Source organism: Rana temporaria, chromosome 2 (assembly GCF_905171775.1).
Source record: "Rana temporaria chromosome 2, aRanTem1.1, whole genome shotgun sequence".
NCBI classification, from domain to species: domain Eukaryota; kingdom Metazoa; phylum Chordata; class Amphibia; order Anura; family Ranidae; genus Rana; species Rana temporaria.
In genome coordinates, this window is record NC_053490.1 from 505,683,291 (window position 1) to 505,705,048 (window position 21,758).

The 21,758-nt window shown below is 45.2% G+C and overlaps 1 protein-coding gene across 1 annotated transcript in view; it reads right to left on the minus strand.

Moving 5' to 3' along the window:
* Positions 1 to 1,410: 1,410 nt before the first annotated feature.
* The window catches only part of LOC120927919 (small integral membrane protein 11A-like), a 28,639-nt gene continuing 8,291 nt past the window's right edge, over positions 1,411 to 21,758 (minus strand). The window contains exon 3 of the mRNA XM_040338934.1: positions 1,411 to 1,582. The gene's annotated coding sequence lies outside the window, so the exon portion shown is untranslated. The remainder of the gene's footprint in view (positions 1,583 to 21,758) is intronic.

Here is a 21,758-nt window from a genome sequence, read left to right on the forward strand (position 1 = left end):
GTGCTTTTCGGCATATGCCCATTTACTAACCTCATCAGGTGTTTTCTGTGCTTCACAGTGGCTGTTAATCACTTTGCCGCATTGCCCTTCCACCTATACTCTTTTACTAGAGTGTTCACAAAGGTATCTGCATCTCTTCTTGCCCATCTCAGAGCATCAAAGTCACAGGCTGTCTAGACAACCTTGTCCTATAGGACTCATCTCCCTGTCAACTATCACAAAATGTCTACAGGACAATTCAGATGCCTGTGAATTGGGACTGGACTTTGAAGAGACAAAAAATGAGGGGATGTTGAACTTTGAAGAGACAAAAAGGGGGGGGGGGGTTAGACTTTGGAAATGCAAACAATGGGGTTGGGGGACTATAATTTGAAGATATGAGGAAAAAAACAGGGAGGGCTGGGCTTTAGAGAGACTGAGCAGATCTGCGCATGCGGGCTATTCTACTACTTTTGTCTAATGCTACCTAGGTCATTTGTTTTTCTCAGATTACATCAAAGATTCATTATACAGTATGTTATTTTTTTAGTTTGCAAAACAGGAACTGCTGTCCCTGACACAGATGGTAAAACAATTTCCCAGCTAGAGAATGCATTGGAGCTTATGCACCAGTTGGCAGTGTGTGCCCTCCTGACATTTTTTTACTGCAGCCCCATTTCAGACAGGCTAGATCTGGCCCTGCTTGGGACATAGGCAGGCTGGACAGTGTCATTGCACCTTGCGCTTGTTGAGGAAGGGGAGATGGCCGCTCCAGATAAAGACCTTGGCAGTAATCCACCCCACAGAGATCCCAGGTGCAGACAATGCAATCCGCAAGGCAGGAATAGCAAGGATGTATTTCTGGACGCGTTTCACACTATATCTAGTGTTTAGTCATAGCTATGACTAAACGCTAGATATAGTGTAAACCGCGTCAGCTGTTCGAGGTTTGATTGCTGTGGCTTGTAGTGCTGTTCCTATTCTAAATAAAAGCAACTTTTGTTCAAGAGTGCGGCTGTCCAGAAATACATCCTTGCTATTCCTACCTTGCGCTTGTTGGTTGTCTTCATTTTATGCGGAGAAAGAATGGAGAATCTGAATACTAATTATTGAAATCTACTTTTTCTACTAGAGCTATCTCTTCTAAATTATTTACATGTAATGAATTATAAAAGAAGAAAACAGCAAAAATAATTCTGTTTCCCTGAATTTCAGATCAACAAAAGCCCAACAAAAAAGTTGGTAAAACCAGTTTAACAAATGCATTTTATTATGTACAAAAAGCAATTGGGGGAAAAAAAAAGAATTTAAGACTGAAAGTCATGCATTTTTTGATGCGACTTTAAGCAATGCCTGTGTATTCTTTAGGTCTGTGGACCTCAAGTCGCATCAAAGCGGGCCAAAGTAGTGCAGGGACTACTTTGAAGTCACACAGATATGAACGGTACTCATTGGAAATCATGGGATACGGCTTGATATGCGACTTTGCAGTCCCAAGTCGCACAAGTGGAAACTGAGCCTAACTGTCCTGAATGTTCACAGTTCTTCCGCAATCCAATCCCAAGACGCCAAAGATGATGCAAAAGCAAACGTCACATTTCACCTGTGAAAGATAAATAATGAACATCATGTCACTGTATTAAAAATGTGTATTGAGTTATATATTGTACATGCTAGAGCTGCACGATTCTGGCCAAAATCAGAATCACGATTTTTTTTGCTTAGAATGAAGATTACGATTCTCACGGCAAAAAATCTTTTACATTTATAAAAAAAAAAATGGGCTAACTTTACTGGCTAGTTTTTTTTTTTTAATTCATTAAAGTAATTTTTTCCCCAAAAAATTGCATTTAAAAAGACTGCTGCGCAAATACAGTGCGACATAAAATATTGCAGCAACCGCCATTTTATTCTCTAGGGTCTCTACTAAAAAATGATATAATGTTTGGGGGTTTTAAGTAATTTTCTAGCAAAAAAAAATATGATTTTAACTTGAAAAGAGCTGTCAGAAAAGTTTGGTGTTTTAAGTGGTTAAACGTTCCTAATTTACATACAGAAGTTTATTCCGTTGATGTAAAAGTCAATGTGATTCAATGTTTAGACTTAACTTTCCACTGATAAAGAATGTTTTCAAAACTTGGCAGATTGCCCAGACTTTGACTTTTGGCTGAGAGTAGACAGGAAATTCTTTGCATACCAAAGTGCAGAGAGAAAATTATTTTCATGTCAAAGATTGTGAAACCCTGTGTCAAGATCGCAACGGGATAAAGATCACAATAAGGATTCTTGACGATTAATCGTGCAGCTCTAGTACATGCATACCAAGGAATTGGATTTTATGAAGCGCCTCCGTGTCCCTAAAAAAGAGGCAAGGTCCGTGTACAACGAGGAGCCTGAGGGCAGATGGATCCTGCATGGACTTCCACCAGTCCTCTAAATTCTATGGGTAACTTTTTGGCAGGACATTAGAGGGTGTTCGGACATGCAGGCAAAATCTGACCCTCTGATTCAATTGTCTAAACCTAAAAAAAATACCTTTGCAGTGGAGCCCGATAAGCTGACATACAGTATTCCTTGGGCCCTTGTCATTATCACAAGCAATGCAGGACTGCTGCTCCTGCATTGAACTTGATGACATCAGCAGGGGAAAGCCCAAGGGGCACTAGTTTCTCCCCCCCCCCAAATCCTTTTCCCTTCGTACAGGTTTCAATTGGTTGCTACTTGAGAAATCTGCTGCTGGTAACAGTGGGCTATTGGTGCTTTTTGGCAAGGTCGGGATGCCATGTACCGATGCGTTATAAAGAACCCCGCTTTTCCCATTTAGTCAGAAATGCTTTAGACTGGACCGCGGCTCCCAGCCACACTCCCATTTTATTAGTGTATGTCAGTGTTTTGTTTAGTGGGGGTTAGTCTTCCAGTCTAGTCTGGGTGGACATGACTGAATTCTCTGAAATTGGTTATATAGTGGCATGTGTACCTATCGGGTAATGGCTAGAATAAAGGGCCGGTGCACACATAAATCATGCAGAAACTTGGAATGCGCATTCCTGTGTGCTTTTGTGCTGAGTGATTTTTGCAGCCTGTTTATTTGAGCTGCAAATCGTACTGGAATGGACAATAATTACTGCATTCATTACTTTTCAAAAATGCAGAAGGATAACATGCCGGCCCGTGGGGGCGGGCAGCGATCGTTGATGCGGGGTGTCAGCTGATTGTTTATCAGCGTAACCCCTCCCCCCCCCCCCCACGGATTCCCACACTGGACCACCAGGGAAGGGGGCAACATGTGAATGGCCAGGTATGTACCCCACTGACTGGCAACATGGGCACAACATAAAAAAGTGATGCCCAGCAATGCCACCATCAGTATCAGTGCCCACCTATCAGTGCCCATCTGTGCCACCTATCAGTGCCGCATACCAGCGCCGCCTATCAGTGACCATCATCAGTGCAGCCATATCAGTGCCCGTAATTGAAGAAGAAAACGTACTTATTTACAAAAAAATTAACAAGAAAATATTTTTTTCAAAATTTTCGGTCTTTTTTTAGTTGCGCAAAAAATAAAAATCGCAGAGGTGTTTAAATACCACCAAAAGAAAGCTCTATTTCTGTGAACAAAATGATAAAAATTTCATTTGGGAAAAGTGTAGCATGACTGCGCAATTGTCATTCAAATTGCAACAGTGCTGAAAGCTGAAAATTAACGTGGGCAGGAAGGTGTGTAAGTGCCTGGTATTGAAGTGGTTAACCACCTGCCATATAGTAAAATTATGGGCACATAGTGGCCCTCTCATTCTGGAATGACGTCATATAGGATGTGAGGCATCACTGATCTTGGTAAAGAGCTAATAATAAGGCAGGTGCCATATTATAATATGCGAGTACTTTTTGAAGTCTGTGAGCCTAGGACTGGGGCCGTGGGGGAAAGGCTTTTCAAAGTGCGTTAATGAAGTTAAATTTTCCTTCTTTCCCGTCCCTGGTAAATTGATATGTCAGAAAGAACAGCAATTCATCGTCCCCAGCAGGCACCCGTCCCGAATGGATTGTTTAGGTGCTTGTACCGAAATTGTGCCATGATATTGTCAGCTTACAGGGGTTGTAAACCCTCGTATTTTTTCACCTTAATGCATCCTATGCATTAAGGTGAAAAAAACACCTTGCTGTGCTTGCCCCCCCCCCCAGCCCCTGTTTTACTTACCTGAGCCCCTAATTTCTGTGAGCAGGATCCCACGTCGCTTTCCCCATGGCTTGTCGGCTTTTCATTGGATAGATTGATAGCAGTGCAGCCATTGGCTCCTTGGCCGCCGAATGGATCACACGGGAGCCCGCCCGCAAGGTAACCCCCTTGGGAGAGAGCTTCCCAGAGGGGGTTATCTTATGCGGGGAGGAGCCGCGAGAGCTGCCGTGGGACCCCAGAAGAGGATGATCGGGGCCACTCTGTGCAAACCGAACTGCACAGTGGAGGAAAGTATGACATGATTTTTTTTGTTTGTTTATTTTTTTTTTTAAACCAACAACCTTTAGTAACACTTTAAGGTTAACCGCTTTGAGGACTGCCCCATACTACAGAGATGATGTTACGCCGAGTAAATGGATACCTAGCATTAAAGATTTAAAGTTGTGCACACTCATGGAATGGCGCCAAACTTCGTTACTTAAAAATCTCCATGGGCGGCGCTTTGAAAAATGTTACAGGTTACCAGTTTAGAGTTAGAGGAGATCTAGTGCTCAAATTTTTGCACACACTCTGACGCACGCATCGATACCTCACATATGTGGTTTGAAAGGCGTTTACATACGTGGGCGGGACTTGCGTGTGCATTCGCTTCTGAGCGCCAGCTACCGGGGACAGGGGCGTTTTAAAACACAACTCACTTTTATTCCTATTACAAGAAATGTAAACATCCCTTGAATTAAGAATAGTGTGCGACAGGTCCTCTTTTTATGGAGAGATGCAGGGTCAATAAGACCCCACATCTCTCCTCCAGGCTGGAAAGCATGAGATTGTGAAAAAAAAATCACGATCTCATGTTTACTAGCCGCAAGTTCGGCTTTGTTTACTTCCGGGTACCCGGGCGTGATGTCATCACATCGCGCCCGGGCCTCCGTCATAGTGAGGACTGGTGACCGTCTGGTCACCCCACCGCGTCACTCGGGTGCCTAGCGGCCACGATGTCTGCCAGATAACCCGTGATCAGCAGTTACAGAGCCAGGGACGTGGTGGCTCTCTGTGTCTAAACACAGAGACCCACGTCCTGTCAGGAAGAGGAGACCGATGGTGTGTCTCTTGTACATAGGACACCGATCGGTCACCTCCCCCAGTCGGTCCCCTACCCAAACAGTTATAATCACTCCCTAGGGAACACATTTAACCCCTTGATAACCCCTTAGTGTTAACCCCTTCCCTGCCAGTCACATTTATACAGTAATAAGTGCATATTTATAGCAGTATAAATGTGAATAGTCCCAAAATAGCGTCACAAGTGTCCGATCTGTCCGCCGCAATATCGCAGTCCTGACAAAAATAGCAGATAACCAACAGTACTAGTCAAATCTATCCTCTATTTTGTAGGCGCTATAACTTTTGCATAAACCGATCACTATACGCTTATTGCGTTTTTTTTTTTTTACAAAAAATATGGAGAAGAATACATATCGGCCTAAACTGAGATAAAAAATATATATATTTTTTTAAAAAATTGGGATATTTATTATAGTAAAAAGTAAAAAATGTTTTTTTTTTTCAAAATTGTCACAATTTTTTTGTTTAACCACTTCCATACCAGCCCATTGTAAAATTACGTCCACAAAGGATCTCTAACGATCCGGGTGGACGTCATATGGCGTCCTGGGCTTTGTGGGGGGATATCTGAATGATGCCTGCAGCTAGAGGCATCATTCAGATATCCTTCTCTTCTGCCGGCGATTCTGCACAACGTAAGAACGATCATAGCGGCGGTTCCGCCGCTAGATCGTTCTTACAGGCGGCGGGAGGGGACATCCCCCCTCCCGCCACCATCCGGTGCTTCTCCGGGCTCTCCCGTGCCATCGGGGGCCCGGAGAACGAATCGTCCGGCGCTGGCAGGAAGCATAGAGATGACTGGTGACCAGATGGTCACCAGTCATCTCTATGACCGTCGGAGGACCCGGGCACGATGTGATGATGTCACGCCCGGGTCCCCGTAAGTAAACAAAGCCGCAATTGCGGCTGCTAAGCAACAGTAAACATGAGATCGGTGAATTTTTTTTCACCGATTTCATGCTTTCCAGCCTGGAGGAGAGATGTGCGGTCTTATTGACCCCGCATCTCTCCATAAAGAGTACCTGTCACACACATTCCTATTACAAGGGATGTTTACATTCCTTGTAATAGGAATAAAAGTGATAATAAAAAATTAAATAAAAAATGTAAAAAAATAAATAAATATGTAAAAAAAAGAAATAAAAAAACATTTCTTTATCGTACATCACGGGACACAGAGCAGCATATTCATTACTATGTGGGTTATATGGAGTACCTTCAGGTGTTGACACTGGCAATCTCAAACAGGAAATGCCCCTCCCTATATAACCCCCTCCCATAGGAGGAGTACCTCAGTTTTTACGCCAGTGTCTTAGGTGTTAGTCATGGTTTAGCTTGCCTCCGCATCCTTGGGATTAGGTGAGCTACCGGTTCTGTCCAAAAAAGCCTGAGCGCTAAAGTGGTCAGTAACCGGACCCCAAACCCTTGGGGTATAGCCCATAATGCTTTCTTTTTAAGAGAGCTGGACCCTGGGCCCAGAACTTAGAAAACCTTTGGGGCGCCTAATGTTTTCTGTTTGCCAGGGTGCTGTATGGGTCCAGGACAGTGGATCCTTCATGGAAGAAGAAGGTTCCCAGGGCCTGAAGGTCTAGACATCCCCACGGAGATGGGGGAAGATTGGGCCTCTTGCTTGGCAAAGTCCTGCGGCATGGAGCAGGTAAGTAAGGGGAAAAACTTGCGGAACTTGGCTCTTAGCAAGTTTTTTCTGGGAGGTCACAGGGGACATGCCTAAGGTTATGCATTGCATCTGGCAAACCAGTCACATATCATGAAGATAGGATGGCTCTATATGTTATCATTCCCCATAAAAAGTGACCTCCCTGGTAGTGTTGGAAAAGCTGTGAGTGGGGCCTTTTGTGTACAAATGTATGTGTTGTGTCAGAGAGCTATGCTTACCTGCAAGCCTCCAGGCGATGCTCTATCCAGTCCTCTTCCTCATGCCTGCTAGGCAGGCAAAAAACGCTGACCTCCTCGTGTGTTCCAGGCCTGCGGCTGCAGGAACAGAGAGGCCCTTCCTCCCAACCCCCCCCCCCGTCGGCGGGCGCGCGCGCGGTGCGCGTGCACGTGTTATAGGCGCATTTGGCGCCGTTTTAGCTGAGGGGGAAGGGCGGGTCAGTGGTTTAAGGAAGGGGCGGCCCTTCCTTAGTGCCACAGCTCATTCAATACTTTGGCTTGAGGGAGGAAGGACTGGAGTGAAGCACGGGGCGCTGAGGACACACAGTGGCCAGAAAGAATACTACAGTCTTCAGAAGATTGTGGTTTAGCCTAGGAATAGGCTGTTTTTTCTTTTCCATCTCATAGTCTTTTCTTTGGCAATACTACTCAGGGGGATAGAATGTTTTTTCTTGCCTAGATTGAAAAAAAAAAAAAAAAAAAGAAGAAAAGTTTTTTTCTTTTGAAAAAAAAAAAAAAAAAAAGTGTCATCTGGGGTAGAGGAAACATTTTTTATTCCCCAAACAGGTGTTTGGGCATTTAACTATTTATAAGTCCCAGGTACCAATAAGTAGCAGGTGTGCCTCGGTATTGTACCATGGCATCAAAGAACAAGCCAGAGGGTACAAAAGGTGGGGATTCCCCCACAGAGTCTGAGGTCTCGGACAGAGCTATGCCGCTGCTTTCCCCACAGGGAGCCTTTGGGCCATCGGGATCTGGGGCTGGAGCTGACGCGAGTCAACCCAACCCTAAGATGGTCACGGAGGAGGTGTTGCTCACCTCTTTAAATGAGATGCGGAGAAGCATGGGAGAAATGATAGCCGCAGCTATGCGGGGTAGTAAGCGGAATAGATCTCCGTCACCCGTGCGCGGACCCTCGGAAGAGGAGGTCCTTTCCTCTGGGGAATTGGACGACCTCTTGGACAAAGACCAAGTAGGTTCAGGGATCGAAGATCCGGATACAGAGGAGTCTGGGGCAGTCTCCCTGAGGGAGAGCTGGTGGATTCAAGGCTTGACGGACTTGGTCCATAAGGCATTCAACCTGCCTGTACCAGATCTCCAGGTATCAACGATTTCAGCTTTGGGCTCACTGAGGGCGCCTCAAAGCAGTGCTGTGTTTCCGATCCATCCTCTATTGGAGGGAGTCTTGTTCCAAGAGTGGAACAAACCAGACAAGGTGTTCTTACCACCTAAGAAATTTTCTGTCTTATATCCTATGGAAGAAAAGTTTTCCAAGAGATGGGCTTCTCCTGCAGTAGACGCAGCCATCTCATGTGTTAACAAATCGTTAACATGCCCTGTAGAGAACGTACAGGTTTTCAAAGATCCAGTTGATAAGCGCTTGGAAGCACTACTTAAGAACTCCTTCACTTCTGCAGGGGCAGTAGTACAGCCAGCCGTGGCTGCGATTGGAGTCGCTCAAGCTTTATCAGATCAATTTAAGCAAATGCTTGAACTTATTCCTGCCGAGCAGGCAGAAGAGTTTTCGGATGTCCCTAAGGCCATATGTTTTACGGTAGACGCAATCAAGGATTCCATCCAGCAAGCGTCACGTTTATCGTTATCCCTTATCCATATGAGAAGACTCTTATGGTTGAAAAGCTGGGAGGCTGAGCCCCCATGCAAGAAGCTCCTGGTAGGGTTCCCCTTCCATGGAGGACGGCTCTTCGGAGAGGACCTAGATAAATACATTCAGACCATTTCAAGCGGCAAGAGTACACTCTTGCCAACTAAGAAGAAGGTTCAGGGGCCTGCGTTTAAACGACAGTCCTCCCCTGGGCAGGGGCCCTCTAATGCCAAGCAGTATCGACGGCCTCCTGCAAGAGCAAACTTCGGCTTCAACAGCAGATCAGAAGGACAGGCTGTTAGAGGCAAGAGGCAGTGGTTTCGCAAGCCAGCAAAACCAGCCCCCAAGTCTACCTCATGAAGGGGCGCCCCCACCCACGAAGGTGGGGGGAAGGCTGCGACTCTTTTCGGAGATTTGGGAAGCCAGCATTCCCGACGAGTGGGTACGGTCTTCCGTGGCCACAGGCTAAAAGCTAGAGTTCCTAAGGTTTCCTCCTCCTCATTTCCAGGAGTCGAGGATTCCAAACGATCTGGAGAAAGGAGCCGCGTTAAGATCGGCTCTAGATCATCTACTTTCCCAGGGAGTAATAGTAGAAGTACCAGTCCTGGAACAGGGGCTGGGTTTCTACTCCAACCTAATGGAGGCTACGGCCCCCCGGGTGTTCACGAAGGTTCTAGCTCCAATCCTAGCCAAGCTAAGGATCCAAGGGGTCACGATCCTAGCATACCTGGACGACCTCCTAGTCATAGACCACTCGTCTCCCGGCTTGGAGCGAGCAGTGGCCCTCACGGTCCAATACCTCGAGAGGTTCGGCTGGGTCCTAAATCGAGAAAAGTCAGCATTCCAGCCCACAAGGCAGTTGGAATATCTCGGCATGAGATTAGACACAGAACAACAAAGGGTGTTCCTACCTCTGAGGAAGGTCAAAGCCATCAAGGAATTAATCCTACTGGTTCTAAGCAAGAAGGAACCGACTATTCGCCTATGTATGAGACTACTAGGCAAGATGGGGGCTACATTCGAGGCGGTGCCATACGCCCAGAGCCACACTCGCATCCTGCAGGCAGCCATCCTGTCAGCATGGAGCAGAAGGCCACAGGCCTTGGATATCCCGTTGCCACTCTCATCAAGAGTCCGGCAAAGTCTGTGTTGGTGGTTAGACCCTCAGAATCTACTGAAGGGAAAGTCTTTCAACCCAGTGGCTTGGAAGATAGTGACCACAGACGCCAGCCTGACGGGCTGGGGAGCGATTGTGGATGGTTCCACTCGCCAAGGTATTTGGGCAAGGCCAGAGAAGCTTTTACCCATCAACATCTTGGAGCTCAGAGCGGTTCGACTAGCCCTCAGGGCTTGGACGTCGAAATTGCAGGGGTTCCCGGTGAGAGTTCAATCAGACAATGCCACGGCAGTGGCATACATAAATCACCAAGGGGGAACCAGGAGTCAGGCCGCTCAGAGAGAAGTGAGCTTGATTCTCCTAGGGGCAGAGGCTCATGTGCCCTGCATATCGGCAATATTCATTCCCGGAGTGGACAACTTTCAGGCGGACTTCTTAAGCCGCCAGACTCTATTGCCGGGGGAATGGTCTCTGCATCCACAAACCTTTCAAGCACTCTGCCAAAAATGGGGAGTGCCGGACGTGGATATCATGGCATCGAGACTCAACAAGAAGCTAGACAGGTTCATGTCCCGCTCAAGGGATCCGATGGCCTGCGGAACCGATGCTCTGGTTTGCCCTTGGCATCAGTTCAAACTTCTTTATGCGTTTCCCCCGCTCCAGTTACTACCCCGCCTGCTGCGCAGGATCCGGGTGGAGCACATACCAGTCATCCTGGTAGCTCCAGCATGGCCCAGAAGGGCATGGTACTCACTAATCTTAAGGATGGTAGTGGGAGACCCTTGGACTCTTCCTCTACGGCCAGACCTGCTATCGCAAGGTCCGATCCTCCACCCTGCCTTACGGCATCTAAATTTGACGGCCTGGAAGCTGAATCCCTGATTCTCAGGGGTAGAGGTCTGTCTCAGAAAGTAATCTCTACCCTAATCAGAGCCAGGAAACCGGTCTCTAGGGTGATTTATTACAGGGTCTGGAAGGCCTATGTAGGCTGGTGTGAGTCCAAGCGATGGCTTTCTCGCAAATTCACCATTGATAGAGTTTTAAGTTTTCTCCAGCTAGGAGTGGATAAAGGATTGGCATTAAGCACAATCAAAGGACAGATTTCTGCTCTGTCAGTGTGGTTTCAGCGGCCGCTGGCCACCCACTCGCTGGTTAAGACCTTCCTTCAAGGGGTCTTACGTATTAAACCTCCAGTTAAATCCCCGCTTTGCCCGTGGGATTTAAACCTTGTTCTGTCAAGTTTACAGAAACAACCGTTTGAGCCGTTGGCTGAAATTCCTTTGGTTTTACTGACAAGGAAGTTAGTATTTTTGGTCGCCATAGTTTCCGCAAGAAGAGTATCGGAACTGGCGGCCTTATCCTGTAAGGAACCATATCTTATTTTTCACAAGGACAGGGTCGTTCTCCGCCCTCATCCTTCCTTCCTACCGAAGGTTATATCCAGTTTTCATTTGAACCAGGATTTGGTATTACCATCCTTCTTCCCTAAACCTACTTCCAGAAAGGAAGGGTTGCTGCATACCTTGGATATCGTCAGGGCCATGAAGGCCTATCTTAAAGCTACAAAGAAGATCCGGAAAACAGATGTGCTGTTCATATTACCGGATGGGCCCAAGAAGGGGCAGGCAGCTGCAAAGTCCACCATTTCTAGGTGGATTAAGCAATTAATCACTCAGGCCTACGGCTTGAAAGGGTTGCCTCCTCCAGTATCATTAAAGGCTCATTCTACTAGGGCCATGGGCGCCTCCTGGGCAGCGCATCACCAGATCTCTATGGCTCAAGTTTGCAAGGCGGCAACCTGGTCTTCTGTCCACACGTTTACAAAATTCTACCAGTTGGACGTAAGAAGGAATACTGATACAGCCTTTGGGCAGGCAGTGCTGCAGGCTGCAGTTTGAGACCCTCGGATTCCGGGGGCTCCTCTTTTTTGAGTTAAATTTAAAATTTAAGATTATTTTTCTCAACTAAGTTGGATTTATTATGATTTGAGTATTTCTCTAAATTAAATCCTTTTGTCTTGGAGATGTTCTCCCTCCCCTCATTGTGAGCATTGCTTTGGGACATCCCACATAGTAATGAATATGCTGCTCTGTGTCCCGTGATGTACGATAAAGAAAAAGGGATTTTTAATACAGCTTACCTGTAAAATCCTTTTCTTGGAGTACATCACGGGACACAGAGCTCCCACCCCTCTTTTTGGGGACCATTTTGGGAGGCATACTGCTTGCTACAAAACTGAGGTACTCCTCCTATGGGAGGGGGTTATATAGGGAGGGGCATTTCCTGTTTGAGATTGCCAGTGTCAACACCTGAAGGTACTCCATATAACCCACATAGTAATGAATATGCTGCTCTGTGTCCCGTGATGTACTCCAAGAAAAGGATTTTACAGGTAAGCTGTATTAAAAATCCCTTTTTCTTTAACGCCCCAGTAGCTCGTGCGCAGAAGCGAACGCACACGCAAGTCCCGCCGACATATGTAAACGCCGTTTAAACCACATATGTGAGGTATCGCCGCGTGCGTTAGAGTGGCAGCAACAATTCTAGCACTAGATCTCCTCTGTAAATCGAAACTGGTAACCTGTAAAAAAATTTAAAGCGTTGCCTATGGAGATTTTTAAGTACCGAAGGTTGGCGCCATTCCATGAGTGTGCGCAATTTTAAAGCGTGACATGTTAGGTATCTATTTACTTGGTGTACCATCATCTTTCATATTTTACAAAAAAATTGGGCTAACTTTTGTTATTTTTTTTAGTTCATGAAACAATTTTTTTCCAAAAAAAAGGCGTTTGAAAAATTATTGCGCAAATACCGTGCAAGATAAAATGTTTCAATGACCGTCGTTTTATTCCCTAGGGTGTCTGCTAAAAAAACATATATAATGTTTGGGGGTTCTGCGTAATTTTCTAGCAAAAAAAATTATGATTTGTACATGTAGGAGAGAAGTGCCAGAATAGGCCTGGTATGGATGTGTGTATAACTGCCCGGTATGGAAGCGGTTAAAGCGCAGAAAATAAAAACCACAGAGATGATCGAATACCACAAAAAGAAAGCTCTATTTGTGGGGAAAAAAAAGCATGTCAACTTTGTTTGGGAGCCACATCGTACGGCCGCATAATTGTCATTCAAAGCATGACAGCGCTGAAAGCTGAAAATTGGCCTGGGCAGGAAGGGGGTGAAAATGCCCGGTATTGAAGTGGTTAAGCAGGAACTTGGTAACTTATTGGACAGAGCAGTGACAATAGACATTTTTCCACAAAAAGAGAGATGCACTTAGGAGAACAAGTATTTGATACACTGCCGATTTTGCAGTTTATCCTACTTACAAAGCATGTAGAGGTCTGTAATTTTTATCATCAGTACTCTAATCTAAATCAAAAATAACATTGTAGGATTTTTAAATAATTAATTTTCATTTTATTTTATGACATAAGTATTTGATCACCTACCAACCAGTAAGATTTTCCTACTTGGCAACCAGCCACAGGGCGGTTGCTTAACTCTGGGAGGACGTACATTCACGTCCTCCCAGAGTCGTGCTGGGGCGCGCATATGGGAGTGTCCGTGACCGTCGGGTCCAGAGGACCCGGCGCATCACGGACCACGTTAAATGGTCGCTGATAGCGGCCGTCTACCACGTGATCGCTCCGTCCAATGACGGAGCGATCACTTGTAAGCAAACCAGCGTCATGTGATGACGCCGGTTCCTCCCTCCCCTCTCTGTACTGATCGGTACAGTCTGAGAGGGGGAGAGCGGATGGCAGCAGCACTGTGGGCTGGATCTGTGACAATTGTAGTCAGATCCAGCCAGCCATCCCTCCATGCTCAGCCTTCCCTACCAATACTCTGCCCATACTGTGCAATACTCTGACCATACTCCACAATACCCTGCCCATACTCCGCAATACTCTACAATATCCCGCAATACTCTGTAATAACCACTTCCCGCCCACCAGCCATCATATGACGTCCCTGACTTTGTGAGGGGATATCTGAATGATGGGTGCAGCTACAGGCATCATTCAGATATCGGCTTTTTCAGCCGGCAATTCTCTACACCATAAGAACAATTATAGCGGCTGTTCCGCTGTTTGATCGTTCTTACGGGAGGTGAGGGGGGACATCCCCCTCCCGCTGTCCTCCAATGCTTCTACCGACTCACCGCTACGATCAAAGACAGTTTTTTTTTTGTTTGTTTTTTTTCAGGCTTCCCAGCCTAATGGTGAGATGTGGGGTCTTATTGACCCCATATCTCACTGTAAAGAGGACCTGTCATGCCATATTCCTATTACAAGGGATGTTTACATTCCTTGTAATTGGAATAAAAGTGATAAAAAAAATATATTTTTGCGGAAAAATGTGTCAAACTAAAATAAAGTAAAATTAACAATAAAATATATATATTTTTTAAAGCATCCCTGTCCCTGTGTGCCCGCATACAGAAGCGAACGCATACGTAAGTCCCGCCAACATATGAAAACATGACATGTGAGGTATCGCTGCGAACGTTAGAGCGAGAGCAATAATTTTGGCCCTAGAACTCCTTTGTAACTAAAAACATGTAACCAGTAAAAATATTTAAAACTTCTATGGGGATTTTTAAGTAGTGAAGTTTGGCGCCATTCCACAAGCGTGTGCAATTTTGAAGAGTGACATGTTGGGTATCGATTTACTCGGCGTAACTTAATTTTTCACATTATGCAAAAACATTGGGCTAACTTTACTGTTTTTTTTAAAGCACAAAACTGTTTTTTTTCCCGTAAAAAAATGCGTTAGAAAAATTGCTGCGCAAATTTTGTGCGAGATAAAAAGTTGCAATGACCACCATTGTATTCTCTAAGGTCTTTGCTAAAAAAAAACATATATAATGTTTTGGGGTTCTATGTAATTTTCTAGCAAATGAATGATGATTTTTACATGTAGGAGAGAAATGTCAGAATTGGCTTGGGTGCTCCAGAACACCTGAAGGTGCTCCCTGCATGTTGGGCCTCTGTATGTGGCCACGCTGTGTAAAAGTCTCACACATGTGGTATTGCCATACTCGGGAGTAATAGCAGAATGTGTTGTGGGGTATAATTTGTGGTATGCATATGCTGTGTGTGAGAAATAACCTGCTAATATGACAATTTTGTGAAAATAAATAAAAGTTAAAAAAAAACTTGATTTTGCAAAGAATTGTGGGAAAAAATTACAACTTCAAAAAACTTTTCTGGCATGTTAGGGTCTCAAGAAATGAGAGACCATCAGTACTTCAGGTGTGAACAATTTTCAGATATTGGCACCATAGCTTGTGGACTCAATAACTTTCACAAAGACCAAATAATATACAACAATTTGTACTTATTTTTACCAAAGATATGTAGCAGTATCCATTTTGGCCAAAATTTATGAAGAAAAATTACTAACTTGCTAAATTTTTGTAACGGAAACGAAGAAAAAATCATTTTTTTACAGAATTTTCAGTCTTTTTTCTCTTATAACGCAAAACAATAAAAAACCCAACGGTGATTAAATACCACCAAAATAAAGCTCTATTTGTGTGGAAAAAAAGGACAACATTTGCATATGGGTACAGTGTTGTATGACTGAGTAATTGTCATTCAAAATGTGAGAGCACGAAAGCTGAAAATTGGTGTGGTTATTAAGGGGGTTTAAGTGCCCAGTTGTCAAGTGGTTAAGAAGCCCTCCTGTTCTCCACCCATTACCCGTATTAACTGCACCTGTTTGAACTTGTTGCTTGTATAAAAGACACCTGTCCACACACCCAATCAAACAGACTCCAACCTCTCCACAATAGCCAAGACCAGAGAGCTGTGTAAGGACATCAGGGATAAAATTGTAGACCTGCACAAGGCTGGGATGGGCTACAGGACAATAGGCAAGCAGCTTGGTGAGAAGGCAACAACTGTTGGTGCAATTATTAGAAAATGGAAGAAGTTCAAGATGACGGTCAATCTCACTTGGTCTGGGGCTCCATGCAAGATCTCACCTCTTGGGGCATTATGGATTAAAATCCATGGTCCCCCTGCTCAAGCCAGTGCATGTCCAGACCTGTCTGAAGTTTGCCAATGACCATCTGGATGATCCAGAGGAGGAGTGGGAGCAGGTCATGTGGTCTGATGAGACAAAAATAGAGCTTTTTGGTCTAAACTCCACTTGTCGTGTTTGAAAGAAGGATGAGTATAACCCCAAGAACACCATCCCAACTCTGAAGCATGGAGGTGGAAACATCATTCTTTGGGGATGCTTTTCTGAAAAGGGGACAGGACGACTGCACCGTATTAAGGGGAAGATGGATGGGGCCATGTATTGTGAGATCTTGGCCAACAACCTTCTTCCCTCAGTTAAGAGCATTGAAGATGGGTCGTGGCTGTGGGTCTTCCAGCATGACAATGACCCGAAACACACAGCCAGGGCAACTAAGGAGTGGCTCCGTAAGAAGTATCTCAAGGTCCTAGAGTGGCCTAGCCAGTCTCCAGACCATAACCCAATAGAAAATCTTTGGAGGGAGCTGAAAGTCCGTATTGCCCAGCGACAACCCCAAAACCTGAAGGATCTGGAGGAGTGGGCCAAGATCCCTGCTGCAGTGTGTGCAAACCTGGTCAAGAACTACAGGAAACGTATGATCTCTGTAATTGCAAACAAAGGTTTCTGTACCGAATATTAAAGCGGAGGTTCACCCCAAAATCAACTTTCTGTCACTAGATCCAGCATACTGCTGACATCTGCAGTATGCTGGATTTTTTATTTATTTTTTTGTACTTATCGTTTTAGCGGTCTTTCTTCTCCGGCTCCGAGCGGGGAATCCTGCGGGGAGTAGGCGTTCCTAAATCAAGCGCAGTTGATTGATGGGCTTGGATATCGCGTCACGCCATCCGGAAATAGCCAACATGACTCTCGGCTGCTTACGGCGCCTGCCGTGTAGAGCTGACTGCGCAGGCGCCGTAAATTGCAGAGAGTCACGTCGGCTATTTTCGGAAGGCGTGACACGCTATCCAAGCCTGTCAATCAACTGCGCTTGATTTAGGAACGCCTATACCCGAAAGGATACGGCGCTCGGAGCCGGAGAAGAAAGACCGCTAAAATGATAAGTACAAAAAAAAATTAAAAATCCAGCATACTGTAGATGTCAGCAGTATGCTGGATCTAGTGACAGAAAGTTGATTTTTTGGTGAACCCCCGCTTTAAGTTCTGCTTTTCTGATGTATCAAATTCTTATGTCATGCATTAAAAAGCTAATTACTTAAAAATCATACAATGTGATTTTCTGAATTTTTGCTAAATCGCCAGTGTATTAAATACTTGTTCTCACTGTACATTTATTCCCGATTTTTCCTGTTATGCCTGTTTTCATTTTCTCCCGAAAGTGCATAAAGGGCTAAATCCATTATTAAACATACCTATAGTAGCTGGTATTGATTCTTTGAACGAAAGATTGGGTCAGTAGATCGATCAACAGCTACAGCCACTAGTTGTCAAATGACCAGATTTTCTTAGGGACACCAAGCAGCTTCTGAATAAACTACAAAACTTTGAATGGAAGCAGGGATATAAATAGATCACATGTGATGTCAGCAGCCTTTATTCATCCATTCCTCACGCCTTAGGGCTACAAGCCGTTTCTTATTTTTGTCACAATCGGGTCGGTTTTTCCTTGCTCTTCATGAATTCATTCTCATGTGTCTTGAATATCTACTCGCCTAGAATTTTTTTTTTTTTTTTTTTTATCAATAACAGTTTTATTTAGAAAATTTTCAATACACGTATACATGCAGGATCAATCTCGATAGCAATATCTAGATGAATGGTCATGAACATACTGGACAATGTCCAACAGTCTACTTGACCCGTTATGTGTCCACTCACGAAGTAGCGAACATTTCGTACCGAGTATCCGCTGCAGGAGCCAGTTAAGTGCAAAAAACTAGATAAACCTTTCAGTGCAATGTTATACTAGTGAACAATCTCGTATCACCAGTGGGTTCACAGGAGGAGAAAAAGAAAAAAAAGAAGGAAAAGAAACAGCAAAAAGAAGAAGGGGGAGGGGGAAAAGGGGAGGGAGAAGGGGAAGGAGAGTGGAAGGAAAGGGAGTGGGAAGGGAAATCACCAATGTGGCTCAGCTAGCCTAGAATTTTTTTATGTTTTACAGGGAACAATTATCTCCAAAGATGCAGGGCCTGTATGGGAGATACGTTTTCCCCATCCTTAGCCAACCTGTATATGGGATGGTGGGAGAAGTCTCGCATCTTTGGACAAGATAGCCCCCGCAGAAAAGATACAATTTTTTTTACTGTCGCTATATAGACGACTTACTCTTTGTGGTGTCAGGACACGTCATTGAATTTGCGAGTTGTCTGAATGACAACAATTTGAATTTACAGTTCACCGCACGCAGAATGAATTTTTGGATGTCTTATTGACAGGTAGTGGTAATGAGATTTGTTTATAGTCCTTACAGGAAGCCCTATGGGAAACACTGTGTTGAGGGATTCTAGCCATCCAGGCCATACTATCAACAGTATACCTGTAGGCCAATTCCTTAGATTGAGACGTATATGCAGTAGGGATTCAGACTTTAGAAATGAGGCATTGGACATGGCATCGAGATTTAAAGAAAGGGGTTATCCCACATCAGTCATTATTAGAACTGTCCACATCTCAGAGAACACCCCACAAAACAATTTACTTATTGAAAAGGTTTCAAAGGGTGGTTCAAATGGGTCAAGACGTCCTCGTTTTTACAGTTTTCTTGTCTTCTCAACCCCATGCAGCATGGAGTTTGAGAAAATTATGGGGGCTGTTAAGGCATCTTCCCATTTTTTTCAATGATCCTGTGTACTCTAAGATCCTGTCCAATGGTATTAGAGCTGTCTCAAGGAGAGCGCCCACTTTAGGCTAATTTCTGTCCCCAAGTCTGTATACTAGCCAGAAATCTTCCACACATTGGTTACAGTTCGAGGGCACTTTTGCCTGTGGTGTCAAGAGTTGGTTCTTATTGTTTATTCATGAAGAGAGACAAGGAGGTACTCTCGGTTAGTACAGGCAAATCTTTCAAAATGTCATCTTTTATTAATTGCAATACACCTTTTGTAGTTTGTTATTACATGTACATCCTGTTCTATACAATATGTAGGCCGTACGACGCGTAGATTGAGGGACCGCCTCCATGACATCTAGAAAAATCACTCCACAAATATAGCCAGACACTGGAATGAATACCATCATAAAGATACTTCCAGTCTGGCCATTAAAGGCATGGAAAAAAATCACCATGCCATTAAGAGGGGGAGACGAACTCAGATTACTATGTAAACGAGAACTTTTCTGGATATTCTATCTGAATACCAGAAAACCTATAGGCTTAAATTTAGACTGGTGGCACCAGCAGTGCCACCCATCACTGGGATGTATCACATTTTTATTCCCGCCTGGCCTATAGCAAAATGACAGCCGGGCGGTGGTTCAGTTATCCTGACTGGGCGTCATGTTAGGTCCAGCATAATAAGCCGTGATCGTGCACCCGTGGGGGTGCGCATTGCGGCGATCCGTGCTGCGGCGTTTCAGTCTGACACACCACTACACCGATCTTGGAAAAGAGCCTCTGATGGAGGCTCTTTACCACGTGATCAGGCATGTCCAATCACGATGTAAACAGGAAGAGACGTTTATCGGCTTTTCCTCACTCGCGTCTGACAGACGCGAGTAGAGGAGAGCCAATCGGTGGTTCTCCTGGCAGGGGAGGTCTGCTCTGATTGTTTATCAGCCCCCCTCGTGGATGCCCACATTGGACAACCAGGGATGCCGCCAGGACCACCAGGGAAGCCCCCAACACATGAACCAGGACCACCAGGGATGCCACAGTGTGCCCAATATATGCCAATCAGTGACCACAAATGGTGCTAGTCAGTGCCCATTATGAATGCCTGCTAGAACAGTGATGCACAGCAGTGCCACCCATCAGTGCCCATACGTGACCCCTATTAGTGCCACCCATAAGTACCCATCAGTGCATCCTTTCAATGCCTATTGGTGCCACCTCGTCAGTGCCCGTCATTGAAGCAGAAAACGTATTTACAAAATGTTATAAAAGAAACAAAAAATAGAAACCCAAGTAGTGGTACAGTATAGCATGACCGCGCAATTGTCATTCAAAATGCAAAGGCGCTGAAAGCTAAGAATTGGCTTGGGCAGGAAGGGGGTGTAAGTGCCTGGTATTGAAGTGGTTAAATAGATACGAGATATGCCAATTATCCATGTAGTCATTTGACCATTTGAAATAAATTTTGGTATATATATATATAAACATTATACTCTCTATCTATCTATCTATCTATCTATATATATATATATATAGGTAGATTCGGGTACATTTGCCTAAACTTGCGGCGGCGTAGCTTAGCGTGTTTAGGCTACGCCGCCGTAAGTTAGCTAGGCAAGTACATGATTCACAATGTACTTGCCTGCTAAGTTACGGCGGCGTAGCCTAAAGCGGGCTGGCGTAAGGGCGCCTAATTCAAATGTGTGTAAGGGGGCGTGTTTTATGCTAATGGGGCTTGACCTTACGTTTTTGAAGTTTTTCCTTAACTGCGCATGCGCCGGGCGCCTACATTTCCCAGTGTGCATTGCAGCTAAGTACGCCGCACAGGCCTATTGATTTAGACGTGGACGTAAATCGCTATTCGCGGACGACTTGCGCAAACGACGTAAACATTTTGAATCTCGAAGTGGGAACAGCGGCCATACTTTAACATTACTATTCCATCTAATAGATGGAATAACTTTAGGCCTGATAATGCCTTACGGAAACGGCGTAAATGTACCGGGCGTACATTCGTGAATCTGCGTATCTACTAATTTACATATTCTACGCCGACCGCAATGGAAGCGCCACCTAGCGGCCAGCCTCAACATTGCAACCTAAGATAGGACGGCGCAAGCCGTCGTATCTTAGATACAGTGGCCCAGATTCAAGAAGCACTTGCGCCCGCGCAACCATAGGTTGCGCGGCGCAAGTGCTTACTTGCTCCGGTGTAACGAGTGCTCCTGATTCAGGAACCTCGTTACACCGAATGCAGCCTAGGATCTGACAGACATAAGCCTCCTTATGCCTTCACATCCCAGGCTGCATTCTTGCGTTGGCCGCTAGGGGGCGCGGCCATTGTGATCGGCGTATAGTATGCAAATTGCATACTACCACCGATTCACAAAAGTTGCGCGGGCCCTGCGCACGCAAGGTACGGAGTTTCCGTACGGCGACTTTAGCGCAAGGTTGCTCCTGCTATAGCAGGGGCAACCTATGCTAAAGTATAGCTGTGCTTCCCGCTCGTGAAATTTGAATTTCACGTTGTTTACGTAAGTGATTCGTGAATGGCGCTGGACGCCATTCACGTTCACTTAGAAGCAAATGACGTCCTTGCGACGTCATTTGCCGCAATGCACGTCGGGAAAGTTTCCCGACGGAGCATGCGCTGTTCGCTCGGCGCGGGAGCGCGCCTAATTTAAATGATTCCCGCCCCCGGCGGGATCATTTACATTAGGCAGCCTTACGCCCGGCTGTTTAGCATATCGCCCGCGCAATTTACAGAGCTACTGCTCCGTGAATCGCTGGGCAAATCGAAATATTTGCGTGGGCGCAGAGAAAAATCTTTGCTCTTTGCCCACGCAAATATTGCTCCATTCTACCTGAATCTGGGCCAGTATGTTTAAGCGTATCTCTGTTTGAGAATACACTTAAACATAAGTCGGTGTAGATTCTGAGTTAGGTCGGCTTATCTACTGATAAGCCGGCCTAACTCTTACTGAATCTATCTAATAATGTTCATCCCTCGTGAGAAGCTGATATCTTATCACATTCCTATGAC